Raw genomic sequence first — 14753 nt, forward strand, 5'->3', positions numbered from 1 at the left:
TTTGGTTTTTTGTCCTTGCGATAAAAACTGGAAAACATCACACATGCTTTTAAACTCTACACAAATATATGTATTTTTAGTGATGGAACTGTTTTCTCTTTTAAAAAATTTTTATTTTATTTTAGATTCAAGGGGTCTATGTGCACTGGGGGAACTGGGTTTCTAGTTACTCATTACCCGTAGAGTAAACACTGTACCCAGTAGGTAATTTTTCAACCCTTATGCCCCTCCCACCCTCTCCAAATGTTTTCATTCTATTGTAAACTTATGAGATTCAGTCTCGACACTTGTTGCTCTAGTGTATTTTTCACTGCTATGTAACAGTCCATTATGAAATGATGACACAATTTAAACATGCCTGATTTCATAATCAGGCATGCTTAGGAATTGTTTCCAAATTTCACCATTATGAAATAATATTATAAGGAACACCCTGCTACAATGTCTTCTCATGTACACAGGGTAAAAGTTTCTCTACCATATCAGGAAGGAGTCGAATTGCATTTTTAACTTTGTTTTTGTCAAACCATTCTCTAAAATGTTATAGCAACCATTGTACTAATTGCTCTCGTATCAGAAATGTATCACGACTATAATCCCAACACTTTGGTAGGCTGAGGCAGGCAGGTCACTTGAGCCTAGAGATTGAGAACAGCCTGGGCAACATAATGAGACCCCTTGTCTACAAAAAATACAAAAATTAGCCAGGCATAGTGGAATGCATCTGTAGTCCCAACTACTCGGGAGGCTGAGGTGAGAGAATAACCTTAGCCCAGGGAGGTCAGGGCTGCAGTGAGCTGTAATGGCGCCACTGCTCTCCAGCCTGGGTTGACAGACAAAAAATTAGCTGGGCGTAGTGATGGGCACCTGTAATCCTAGCTACTTTGGAGGCTGAGGCAGGAGAATCATTTGAATGCAGGAGGCGGAGGTTGCAGCGAGCTGAGATTGTGCCACTGCACACCAGCCCGGGCAACAGTGCAAGACTCCATCTCAAAAAAAAAAAAAAGAAAGAAAGAACTAGTAATATTCATTTATGTTTACAACTTATATAGGAAGAAAATGAGGCCAAAAGTAAAGTCTTCAATATGGCCTCTTAAATATATTAACTTTCATTATTAATAGGCTAATATTTCAAAAGGGAGTCCAATATTCATCATTTACAAGGCTCAGAATTCACTTGCCTGGTATGTCCTAAAGATTCTCGCCATATTGGTAGCATCACAACTGGTTTAACTGCACACTCCAAAATGGCTAAAACCAATGCAAATTCTCTGGGTTTGCTACACGTCTAAACTGCCTTGATCCAATTTGCCCTATATTTCAGAAGAAATGAAAGAAATTATTTCACTAGGTTGATCTAAATTAAAAGCACAATAGTTGTAACTTTGGTCTCCATCTGATTCCAGGGATAAAGACTCTGACTCCTAGAAATCCTCCGAATAGTGGTGTTGGTTCAGTAAGTTAGAAGTACACTCATGCCTCTAACATCCCGTCTGCTGACCACATTGACTTCATTCAACTCATTGGTAATGATGTTTTCAAGTGCACATCTACAACAATCATTTTATAAACATTTAGTATATTTACAGCAATAAATTAACTTTAGTTTCCTTTACCTACGTGATGCCCAGTTGGGATGAAGAAAGGATGAAGGGATGTTGTTTTCTAATTGGGTGATAGTCAGTCTCAGAGTAGATATGGCAAGAACTTTGGACCCATGGACAGAACCATTCCGTTTGAACTCTCCTGCTGGAGTCAGACAGAATTCATGTGCAAGATGCCTTCTCTTATCATGATCTTCTCTGTGCTGGTGCTTATTCAAAGCAAATGAATTGGTGGAGTATTGATTGTGGTAGACACGATACTTCCCTTCTTGACCCAATTTAAAATAATTGTTGATATTTCCTTTCATGCCCACTTCCTTTTTGGTGCTCAACCGTGAAATTTCTCCTTGAGAGTTAACTACCAGTACCTGACCAAAAAAATAAAAAGACTGCATTATTTATGTCAATCAAAGATATAAATTGTATCCAATCAACTGTCTTTCAATAATTAAAATTAATCATTCAAAGAAAGTTAAGATAAACCTTATGATAGAACGTTTGAAGTCTAAAAGCTAAGTTAAAAGCTAAAGCTAATTGTTTACAACAACCAAGATATGCCTGCAGAAAGAAAACTAACACATATTAAGTACCTATTACATGTCAGATACTATTATTCACTGCTTTCATGTATTAATACTTCAAATATACCCATGAAACCATACATATAAATTACTCACCTACCATTTTTTCAAGTTTATAACAAGCTTTTGAAGTGTATACTTAAGGGAAAAAGAAGGGCATCGCACGTACTCCCCCCAAAAAATATATTCCTAAAAACACCCTTTTGGGTCCTTTTATCATTCCAGCTATAATGTAAGACCCCACGGATACTTCAAAATAGTATTTTCAAACAGTTGATCCCAACTCTTTAGTGACTATGAAATAAATAGTGGGTCTTATTCAGCTTTTTAAAAAATAAAATGTAATGCATCCGGGCACAGTGGCTCATGCCTGTAATCCCAGCACTTTGGGAGGCCAAGGCAGGCGGATCATGAGGTCAGTAGATTGAGACCACCCTGGCGGGTGCCTGTAGTCCCATCTGCTTGGGAGGCTGAGACAGGAGAACCACTTGAACCCCGGAGGCGGAGGTTGCAGTGTGTAGAGATCACACCATTGCTCTCCAGTCTGGGCGAAAGAGAGACTCCATCTCAAAAAAAAAAAAAAAAAAAAAAAAAGATTCGTTCCCTGGACCCAGCATCCCATTTTAACAACTAAATCCTTTTTCCCTTCCTCCTTTTCGAGCCAATTTCTCTGTCCCCTCACTTAGACAACCAGCTCACTGCTCAGAGGCCTTCCACCACTTCCTTGGTGACAGATCTGGTCCTTGTTAAGCGCGTCTGTGTGAAGAGACCACCAAACAGGCTTTGAGTGAGCAACAAGGCTGTTTATTTACATCTGGGTGTGGATGGGCTGAGTCCGAAAAGAGAGACAGTGAAGGGGGATAGGATAGGGGCAGCTTTACAGGACTTGGGTAGGCAGTGGAAAGGTACAAGTTAAAAGCAGTTATCCATTGATAGCAGGGGAGGGGTCACAAGGTGCTCGGGCGGGGAGCTCGTGAGACTCACTGTCCAGGAGGAGATTGTCACAAGGTCAATTGATGAGTTGGGGCAGGGCAGGAACAATGCAAGGAGCTGGCTATTTTACTCCTTTTTGCAGGTTTTTTTTTTTTTGGCTGCTCCAGACTTTGTGGCTCCTGCAGGCCATTTGGATGTATACAGGCAGGTCATAGGGGTTACAAGGACCTTGCTCTGGCTTAGAGGCCTGACAGTCTTCCTCTGGCCTGACTTTTCTCCAGTGTTTGCTCTTTAAAATCCTCTCCTCCTTCGGCTTCCCCAGGCCAGGCCTCCTGGTTTTCCTTCTTTTTCTCTGCTACTGCTCAGCAATTGGGCCCCAGGCTCCACCTCCTCTGCCACGGCCTCATGCTTGGTGTCTCTCCTGGCTTCTCACTCCACCACCTTGGGAGAGCCCCACCAGCTGTAGATCAACAACTCGCAGCACAGTCTCCAGGCTCACATAGCCCACTGCCATTTGGATTTCCTTTGTACATGTCGAAAGCTGTGTGCCCCAAATCAAATTTGTCCTCTCCCTCCTCCCTCCCCAATCTCAGCATCTGAGTGACATCTACTTCTGTCACCCAAGGTAGAATCATCCTTGCCTCCTGCTGGCTTTGCCTCATCTGTCACTGAGCCCTGTTGATCCCATCAGCCTAAACCTTGCAGACCTGCCTACCAGTTCTCAGGTAACACCAGGGTCAGAAGAACATGAAAACACTGCTGCAAGGAAGCAAACAGACACCTTGCAGGCAGGGCAATGAGTCAATGTCCAGGCAGAAGGAAAGGGCGGGGCTCTTCAAGGGAGATTGAAGAGATAGCCAGATACTAGGCATGGCCTTGGATGGGATCCTGAACCAAACAAACCAGCTGTGAGAGAGATATTTTAGGATAAGGTGGAAATCTGACGATGGCTTAGGTCATAGATGACATTAAGGAACTATAGTTAATTTTGTCAGATATAATAATGGTAGGGTGTTCACGGAGAAAGACATCACTTTTCAGAGATGCATGCTGAAGTTTTCAGGGGTGAAATATGATGCCTAGAATTTATAATTCATCAGCAATAAATAAATAAATATAAATAAACATGGCAAATATTGTTGTTTCTCTTTTCTCTTTTTTTTTCCTAGTAGAGCAGCCAGCAAGGAGCAAGTGTTGTTAAATCTAGGCAATAGGTAATTGTATTCGTTTTTTTAAAATATTATTTTTGGCTTGGTGTGGTGGCTCACACCTGTAATCCCAGCAGCTTGGGAGGCAGAGGTAGGTGGATCACTTGAGATCAGGAAGTTCGAGACCAGCCTGGCCAACATGGTGAAACCCTATCTCTACTAAAAATACAAAAATTAGCCAGGCATGGTGGCACCCGCCTGTAATTCCAGCTACTCAGGAGGCTGAGACATGAGAATCACTTGAACCTAGTAGGCGGAGATTGCAGTGAGATGAGATTGTGCCACAGCCCTCCAGCCTGGGTGACGAGCAAGATTCTGTCTCAAAAAAAAAAAAAAAAAAATTGTTTTTTCTTTTCCGCATGTTGGACATTTTCTTTTTTTTTAAGTTTTAAATTTATTTACTTATTTTTAATATAGAGGTGGGGTCTCACTGTGTTGTTCAGGCTGGTCTCGAACTCCTGATTTCAAATAATCCTCCTGCCTCGGCCTCCCAAAGTGCTAGGATTACAGGTGTGAGCCTCCAGGCCCAGCCTAATTGGACATTTTCATAATAAAAATAAAATTAAAAAAAATTCCTCAAACCTTTTTACTATTCTCCATCCTTACTGTCACTACCATATAATCCTGTGCTCTCGGCTACTTGGAAGGACAAGGTGGGAGGACTGCTTGAGCCCAGGAAGTTGAGGCTGCAGTGAGCGTGATTGCACCACTGCACTCCAGCCTGGGTGACAGAGTGAGACTCTGTCTCGAAAAAGAAAAGAAGAAAAAGTTGTTCATTATTTCTCACCTGGAAACAGACTTGCCCTTCCAGCTCCCCCTGCCCCCGAATTGTTACAGACAAAGTAGTTCCTCTCCCTTTCAGACACAGCTCTGGAGCTGGGATTCTGGGAATAAGGCCACTTAAACACTCTGTGTTTTCCCTCTGCTCCCAACTGTGACCTGGTACTACTGCCTGAGTCAAGCAGAGGCTGCGGCAGTGGGTGGGTGGGACCTGGCTGCCACAGGTGAGAGGCTATGTCTGAGGTGGTTGCTCCCAGGGGAACCCTGGGGCAGGCTGGCCCATCATGGGACCCCAGGGAGAAGGCAGAGTGGCTCTTGTACCCTCATGTCCAGGAGCTGAGGCAGGGCAAACAAGTGGGCCAGGTAGTCTCTACCCGTAAGGCCAGGGCACCAAGGAGATAGGGAGAATTCCTGCTGGTGTTTTGACATCACGGATGTCTCATGCCCACAGGCCCACTGGCAGAGACCAACATCCCTTCTCCACTCTAGGGCCCCCCACCAAGTGGGGTACTCCAGCAGCTTGACCCCAGCTCTGGGGAGCAAAGACATATAAGCTCATTCTGTGACAGCTTAGCAGGGGGAACAGACAGAACCACCAAACCAGCTGCTGCCACCAGACCCCAGCACAGCCAGCACCCAGGACACACTAAAGATGCCATCACAGGTCATGGGGAAAGACAAACTTGTCAGTGAAAGGTCACAGGACAACTGGCTGCCCATCCAGAGATAAAAAAATAAATAAACATGTTTATAAATAAGGGAGGGTCCACATCTCATTCTGTCCATCCATATTAACCTTCAAAGGATTAGAGATTTAAATTTTTAAAAATGAAGTCATAAAAATAATCGAAAAAGAAAACAAAATCCAATGCGCTGTATGTATATATATATAAAAGCCTATATATTTTATATATATGTCTCTTTATATATATAAGACTTCAATATGCTGTATGTATATATATAAATATATATTATATATAATATGCTGTGTGTGTGTATATATATAAGACATCAATATGTTGTATGTGTCTGTGTGTGTATATATATATATGACTTTGTAATAAAGACTTAAAATATAAAAGCCATAAAATAAACGAGTGATACATTTGACTACATAAGTGTGTTTTAAGAAAACTTGTGTGGCAAAATAATGCTATTAGCAGAGTCAAAAGACAAGTTTAGGGTGACGGAGGGAATTACGACTCATGTAATAATAGACAAAGGGCTATTTTCCCTAGTATAGAAAAAGCTACTAGAACTCAATAAGAAAAAAACCTAACAACCCAATACGCAAACAGGCAAAGGATATAAACAGATCATTCACAGAAAGAAAAAAAAAGGTTGGGGGGACAAACAGCCCTTAAATATATGAAAAGATACTCTTATTGGAAAGAAAAATGCAAATTTAAAGTACCTTAAGATAATACATATTATGGTCAAATTGGCAGAAAACAAAAGTTTGACAACAGTCAGTTGGCAAGGCTGTGGGGAATAAGACACCCTCATTTGTATTGGTGAGGTCAAATTGGTATATGCCTCATGGGATATACCCATCAAATATCTATTATTTACCTTTTGACCCCAAAATTCCACTTTTGGAATTTTTCCAACATCTACCCATACATATATAAAAGAGTATTCATTATGACATTGTTGTAATAGCAAAAAATGGGAAACATTCCGAGTACCTGTCAACAGGAGACTGGTAAAATGGATTATTTGTAGTTGTAGGGAAACAGACAGAACCTCTCTAGGTATAATCTCCAAGATACATTGTCAAAGGAATAAATAAAACAAAAAGTAAGCAAGCTTGTTTTTTAAAAAATCTTGTTTTACACACAGGACGGTGTGTACAAGGTACTACCTTTGCTTAAGAGAGAGAGAGAAAATTAAGTAATCAGATATGTAGTTATACTAGTTTGTACTCAAACTCTGGAAGAATGAAGAAAGAATGAAGGAAAGGGGTGACTTTTGAGTTGATGGAGAACACAGCAGGGAAACAGGGTACATGTGAGATTTTTACTATAGACTTTAAAATATTGCTTTGATTAAAAAAACCTGTAAATATATTACCTCGTAAAATAAATTCAAGGCTATTGGCAAAATAGAGGGGCTGCAGAATGCAATTACAACTTGAATACAAACTCTTAAGGAGACTCAAATCAAGCAGAGTTTTTAAAAAGGACTGATTTTTAGAACTTAAAATATGTCATTGTATTAGTTGAAGGGGAAGAAATTCACTCTTGAGATTCAAATTTGCAGACTGGAAGGTCAAAAAGAAATATCAAACCTCAGAGCAAAAGTACACTAAGATTGAAATAAAGAGGCCAAAGATAAACTGGAGGGGACCCAGTCAGGAGCACTCACATGCAAAGGAAAGAAAAGGTAAAAGAAATAATAATCAAGCAACAGGCCGGGCACGGTGGCTCACACCTGTAATCCCAGAACTTTGGGAGGCTGAGGCAGGCGGATCGTTTGAGCCCAGAAATTTAAGATCAGCCTGGGCAACATGACGAAACTTTGTCTCTCAAAAAAATACAAAAAGTTAGCTGGGCCTGGTGGCATGCGCCTGTATTCCCAGCTTCTCAGGAGGCTGAGGTGGGAGGATCACTTGAACCCAGAAGGTGGAGGCTGCAGTGAGCGGTGATTGTGCCACAGCACTCCAGCCTGGGTGGCAGAATAAGACCCTGTCTCAATAAATAAACAAGCAAACAAACAATAATCAAATCAAGCAACAAATAGATGTTCCTAAGCTGAAAAAAGACTAGAGTCTACAGAGTGACAGGTTCTGTGAGCTCCAGATGAGGGTGCTGAGAAAAGAATCCCCATCGAGGCATGTGCTAAAGAATATGTGTTTGATTAGGAACCCCAGAGAAGAGACAGCTGCCAATAATGAAATGGAAAGTGTAACAGGGGAAGAAAAAGGAAATTGATAACCAGATCAGAGGGAAGAAAAACACAAGATAAACCAATAAATGTAAAATAAGCCAAAGGTAATTAAGTACAGTAGATCAATTGTTAAATGAAACGTGAACAGACTGAATTCTCCCACTAAAAGACAAAGAGTTAGCTTGGGTTTAAAAATACAGTGATAGGCTGGGCGCATTGGCTCACACCTGTAATCCCAGTACTTTGGGAGGGTGAGGCAGGTGGATCACTTGAGGTCAGGAGTTTGAGACCAGCCTGACCAATGTGGTAAAACCCTGTCTCTACTAAAAATACAAAAATTAGTTGTGTGTGGTGGCGTGTGCCTGTAACTCCAGTTAATCAGGAGGTTGAGGCAGGAGAATCACTTGAACCTGGGAGGCGGAGGTTGCAGTGAGCCGAGATCGCACCACTGCACACCAGCCTGGATGACAGAGCAAGACTCCATCTCAAAAAACAAACAAACAAAAAATGAAGACAACAAAAATACCATGGTGACAGGCAACATGAAGAAACCCCATCTCTACAAAAAATACCAAAAAAAAAAAATTAGCTGGGCATGGTGGCACATAGGCCTGTGGTCCCAGGTTCTCAGGGTGCTGAGGCAGGGGCCTCAGCCAGGGAGGCTGAAGCTGCAGGGAGCCATGATCACACCACTGCACTCCAGCCTGGGCAAAAGAGGGAGACCCTGTCTCAAACAAAACAAAACAGTGATTTGACAGATACAAGAAATTAGTAGTTTCAAAAAATGGTAATAGTAGAAAATAAAAGAATGCCAAGCAAGTGTAAAAAAAAATAAAGTAAAATAAGGAGTGGTCATATGAACAATAGAAGGGCGAAATTTAAGGTTAAGCACTATAATAGGATAAAGAAGGACACCACGTAATAATAGAAAAGCACAATTTGTAACGACACAACAGAACACTTGAAATCTGCATGCTCCCGACAGCATCGTAGTTAAATACAAAAAGCAAAAACTAGGAAAAGCACCAGAAGAGCTTCATAGAGAAAATTTGAGTGGAAGGTTTAACATAACACATCTCTATCAGAATTAGAGCAAAAGACCCCTGCCCCCAAGCAAAGGATACAAAGGGAATGAAAGTTTGAATAATATAATCAACAAACTTGATTTGACGCAGATAGGACCTTATATCCCTTAAATAGAAAATATGCATTTTTCCGGCCAGGCGTGGTGGCTCACACCTGTAATCCCAGTACTTTGGAAGGCTGAGGCAGGTGGATCACTTGAGGTCAGGAGTTCCAGACCAGCCTGGCCAACATGGCAAAATCCCCTCTCTACTAAAAATATAAAAATTAGCTGGGCATGGTGACGCACACCTGTAATCCCAGCTACTCGGGAGGCTGAGGCAGGAGAATCGCTTGAACCTGGGAGGTGGAGGTTTCAGTGAGCCAAGACTGCGCCACTGCACTCCAGCCTGGGTGACAGAGTAAGACTCCATCTCAAAAAAAATAAAAATAAAAATAAAAATAAGAAAATATGCATTTTTCGCCGGGCGTGGTGGCTCACGCTTGTAATCCCAGCACTTTGGGAGGCCGAGGCGGGCGGATCACGAGGTCAGGAGATCGAGACCAAGGTGAAACCCCGTCTCTACTAAAAATAGAAAAAATTAGCCGGGCGTGGTGGCGGGCGCCTGTAGTCCCAGCTACTCGGAGAGGCTGAGGCAGGAGAATGGCGTGAACCCGGGAGGCGGAGCTTGCAGTGAGCGGAGATCGCACCACTGTACTCCAGCCTGGGTGAAAGAGCGAGACTCCGTCTCAAAAAAAAAAAAAAAAAGAAAATATGCATTTTTCTTATACGTCTATGAAAAACAGAAAAATCATTTACTTGGTCACAAAGAAATTCATAATAAATTTTAAAAGTGGAGATTTTACACATCTGGAGAAAATGAATGCTTTCCTAGTAAAGTATAAAATGGCCAAAATTAACTAGAAGGTGAGTAGAAACTTAAATAAACTAATTACCACTGATGAGAAAAAAAATCTGCCACTGAAAAAGGCACCAGGTCCAGAGGGTTTCACGAGAGGGAACTGTAGAAACCTTTTGAATTCATCTTTGCCAACACCTTCCTCTTCCAGGAAGCACTCCTGGATTTCCCTCTTGCCAACAAGATTCTGGGAGGATGGCTCCTCCAACATGCCCCCCACAGCTCTTTACAGATGCATCATGTCATATCATATCATATCTGCCATACCATAACTGCCATGCCATACCATATCATAATTGGATCTGCTGTTCAATTTCTCCTGGACAGTAAGCTACCTGAGGGCAGGAACCATCCTTTATTTTTCATTGCTCCCTAGTGCCCAGTACAGCAGCTGACATTCACTGACTAGGTAAATATAGTAAGTGAAAAAGCAGAAGGCACAATCGTCATTACGCTGTGATAGCTCGATGGGAACTGCCCAAGACATACACATAAGAAGGCAGAATAAATGGGAAGAAACCAACATGCTAACAGTCATTTGACTGAGATTTCCTCCTATTATTCAAATACTTGTAATGGAGTTAATCTATTTTTATAGGGAGGGAATAGTAATTTACACATTTAACTGGGCCAACGAGGAGAAAGGAAGGGGGAGGTTGGGAGGATTCTGCAGGCAGGCCCTTCTGCTACCTCTGCTTCCTCTCTCTGGCCCAGCCCCTAGACAGACACGGAGGCCTGGACAGGGGCCCCTGCCCCACTCCCTTCATGCCTCACAGGGGACCCCCAGCCAGGAGAAGGCAAAGAGGCAGGGTGGGCGTCCACAGGGGCCTCAGCTGGACAGAAGGGTCCTGCGGGGCTCACCTGGCAACAGCTCTGGAAGTTCCCTCAACACCAGAATCCTTCTGCAATCTGGAAACAGAGCTTCCCAAATTTTAGCAAGAGCACCTGTGCCCCTATGCCCCTGTGCCCCAGAGCCCTAGTCCTGGCAGCCCTATTTCCCCCTCAATATGAACCAACAGCCGCTGACCTCTCACTCCCCGGCACAGATCCAGCTCCGAATCTCCCTCACATTCAGGCATGGAGCCCCGACCACATTCCTGGTCAGCAGCTACCCCCTGGTCATGATCATGGACTTTCCCATTCCCCAGGGCCTGGCACCGACCACCCATCCAGGCTGGCATTCAGAAGTACTGATGCCCACCCTTCCCTGTAATGGACACAGTCAGCTCTAAGAAGGGCAGAGAAAACAGGTCTGTGGGAGCTAAGCTATGAGGACACAAACGCCTAAGAATGAGATAATGGACTTTGGGGACTTGGGAGTGGGGGAAGTGTGAGAGGGGGGTGAGGGACAAAAGACTACACATTGGGTACAGTGCACACCACTCGGGTGATGGCTGCACCAAAATCTCAGAAATCGCCACTAAAGAACAAACACCGCCTGCTCCCCACAACTATTAAAATAAAATAAACATAAAAAAATAGGTCTAGAGTGAGGTCAACTACTGAGGCCTGGGAAGGAAGGCAGGGGGCAGGTGGGGCCCATCTCAGGCCCCTGGGGCTGAAGGGAGCCAAGGGACTAAGGAGGTGAGAACCAGGCGCAGGCTCCAGGGAGGCCCCCAGAGACCATGTGGCCTGCAGGGGAGTGGGGGGGGGGTGGTGCAGGGAGGTCCCTGGGGGGCACAGCAATGTGGGGTGAGGGTGGGAGGGGGACCCAAGAAGCTGCTCTCTCCTAAGTCAGGTCCTAGGCAGGCAGAGGGGCTCCTGGGACAGCCTGGGGCTGCAGGTGAGTCCCTGGGAGGGAGACAGCTGAGGCGGCTGCCCCAGCTGGGGGGTGGGGGTGAGGGTTGTTGGAGGAGGGAGTTACAGGCAAGGGGCTAGCTGGAGTCCCCTCAATTTGGCCTCAGCTTCCTGCTGTTACCGACGCCCCTTGCCAAAGGCCCCCTGGCTGGCCCCGAGGGGGGCAGGAGGGTCTGTCTCAAGGCCAGTTTCTTTCTTTCAATCACAGCAGCCTCGGGCTGCCCTCGGAGTTTGTCCTAGGAAGTGGGTGCTGGGCCTGGATCCAGAGAGGAGGGGCCCCCAGGTGGGTTTGAGGATTCGGGAAAGGGAGGGGAGAGAGTGGAGAAACTGCTGTGGCCGCCCCCTAGTCCCTCAGGGGCGAGGACTCACTCAGTTCCCAGCGGAGGAGGAGGAATGAGGGCCCAGGGCTCCTTCCAGTCGGGGCTGCCTGCTCAGGTGCGGCGCCTCCAGGGCTGCTTGAATAAGAAGGTGCAGCGGCCCGGCTGGAACTTCCCTCCCAGCGGCCAATGCCCCAGCAGCAGGGGCGGGCTCCAGGCCAGCTCCACCCGCCTGGGCCTTCCCACCTCTGGGTGGGGATGGTGACTGCACCCTGAGATCCCAGAGCCAAGACCACAGCCACGGGAAGAGTCTCAGAGGCCCCTTTATTGCATCGCCTTTGGCCTGGCTTCCCAGGGCTCCCTGAGTGGCCTCTTTGGGGGAGGGGAGGAGTCATTCCTGCTTAGCTCTCCCTGTCTCCCTCTCTCCCCTCTCAGAAGGGTTTGCTTCTGCCCTCTCCTGGGCAGCAAGAGAACAGGAGATGTCCCTCTCCTGGGACATCATCAGCTCTCCCACCACAGGGCTGGACATACAGGATGCTCAGAAGAAGGAGCGCTTGCTTGCCTTTGGCTTGTACTGTTCTTGCCGAGGGGAACAGGGTGGCCAACCCTAAAGGCCACCTGGCTGAAACTGAACCTGCTGGCCAGGATGGGGCTTGGAGTCAGGGGGCCTGGAACTGTCCTGGACACAGCCACTTCCTGGCTGTGTGACCTTTGTCCTGTCACTAAACCTCTCTGAACCTCTGTTTGTACTCAGGGCAAATGGAGGTGCCTATGCCTGCCTTCCAAGCTGCTGGGAGCTTAACCCTGGGTATAAGCCTTTGAGCAAGAACCCACAGAATTCTTAGCCCCTTTGGGACTGCATCTTACCACACGTTGTCCCCAGTGTCCAGCACATTGACCAGCCCACAAAAGTGCTCAACATGTGCGATTAGAGTGCACGGGGAGTGACAAGGCTGTAAAACACCATCCATAGCAGGAGCTCCTCTGTTCTGGGGGTCCCTGGCCCTGCCGGGTAGCCTGCCCTAAGCCCTGAGCTGCCGCCTGACAGACGGGGGTCCCTACACAATCCCCAGTGCCCCCATGCCATGCCATCCCCACATCCTGCCCCCTCTGTTCTGCACCCACTTTTTTCCGAGATCCCTTCTCAGCAACGACCTCCTCCCCGTCTTCAGCCTCCCCATCTCCTGCCCACCCACCTGAACCTGGGGACGTTTCCATCTATGACCTACACCCCCTCTGGCCACACTGTTTCTCTCTCTCTCCTTCTGCCTGTTGTTTACACGCTCAATTCTCACCCTCACTTCACTCCACCACTGCCCTCTGCCTTCAGCACCCCCCTGACCAGCTGAGCTTCTAGTGACCACTTCGGATAAGTGTTATATGGCCTTTCTCTCACGCGACCTTCCTGTGCGTCCTTCTTCTAGACATTCCTTGTCCTCTGAGCCAGCACTCTCATGCTTCTCTTCCCTTTGTCTGGCACCTAAATCCAGGCAGGCCCCACCTTTCTCCACCCCACTCCTCTCCAAGTCCCCCCACCCCCACTCAGTAAGCAGCACCACTGTCTGCCCACGAGTGCCAGCTGGGAATCTAGAACTCAACCCGATTTCCCTCCCACCTCCCTCAGCCCCCAGACCCTGCCCATCCACCTCCCAAACCTCTGTTACCACCACGTGCCCACGAGACCACCAAGAGCTTCGGCCATTCTTGAAGCCCTGGCCACAGGGATATTTTTCTCAATCCCACTCCTGTCTCTGCTAAAAGCCTCACAGCAGCTGCAGGATAACGTGCACATTCCTGGCAAGGGCCCATGAGGCCTTGCCTGGGTGGGCACCCACTCCCAATCTTAAGCTCCGCTCCTGAGCCCCAGCCCCATGTCTTCTCTTGCTGGCCTCCTATCCAAGAGGGTGGGTGGCTGTGCCTCAGTCCTCTCTAGATCCGAAGGCTCACCAGGGCTTGGCAGGTATTCAGCTAGTTCATGCCTAATGAACAAGTGAATGGGCCTGGAGGATCATGGTGGGGAAATGCCACCTGGGACAACTAAGGGCAGGGGTGGGGTTCCCTTGGTGGGGCAGGACCAACTCCCTACCCTGGACTTTGTTGGGGGTGGAGCACCAGGGAGACCCACAGCTGCCTCTTGAATAAAGCTCCGTGGCATTATTGCACTCATTGCACAGGGGAGGAAACTGAACCGGAGATGCAAAGTGACTTGTGGAGGCCACACAGCGAACTAGGGCCACAAGCGGAGCCGAGGAGCAGCCTGTCTCTGGCCAATGTCCTGGTTCCCCCCGGGTAAGTCCCCTGTCCTCATCACCTGTCCTCCTCCCCCCATATGCCACTGCAACTGGGAACCTGCTGGGAGCTGGAGGAAGGATGGGCAGAGGGGCCACCTGGCAGGCGCCTTGGCAGCCGGGGTGATCTGTCTTCTCAGGAGATGTCAGGACCTGGGCAGTCTCCTTCCTCTTTGGTCCTGGGGCCTGGGGTGATGGCCCTTGGGCAGACCTACAGAGGCCTGGCTCATAGGTAAGGGGCTGCCGCACCTCCGCCCTTTTCAACACACACTCTCTGTGCACTCTGACTGAGCCAGACCCTGGGCCAGATGCGAGGTTCAAAGAGCAAGACCATTCCCCCACCTCCAGAGGCTCCTCTCAGACGGGCAGGCACC

General features: G+C 46.8%; 1 pseudogene; it reads right to left on the reverse strand.

Annotated features, from left to right (window-relative positions):
- Positions 1–14753, reverse strand: part of LOC129469822 (importin subunit alpha-1-like) — a 31264-nt pseudogene that overhangs the window by 14806 nt on the left and 1705 nt on the right.

This window comes from Symphalangus syndactylus, chromosome 20, assembly GCF_028878055.3.
Source record: "Symphalangus syndactylus isolate Jambi chromosome 20, NHGRI_mSymSyn1-v2.1_pri, whole genome shotgun sequence".
Taxonomy (NCBI): domain Eukaryota; kingdom Metazoa; phylum Chordata; class Mammalia; order Primates; family Hylobatidae; genus Symphalangus; species Symphalangus syndactylus.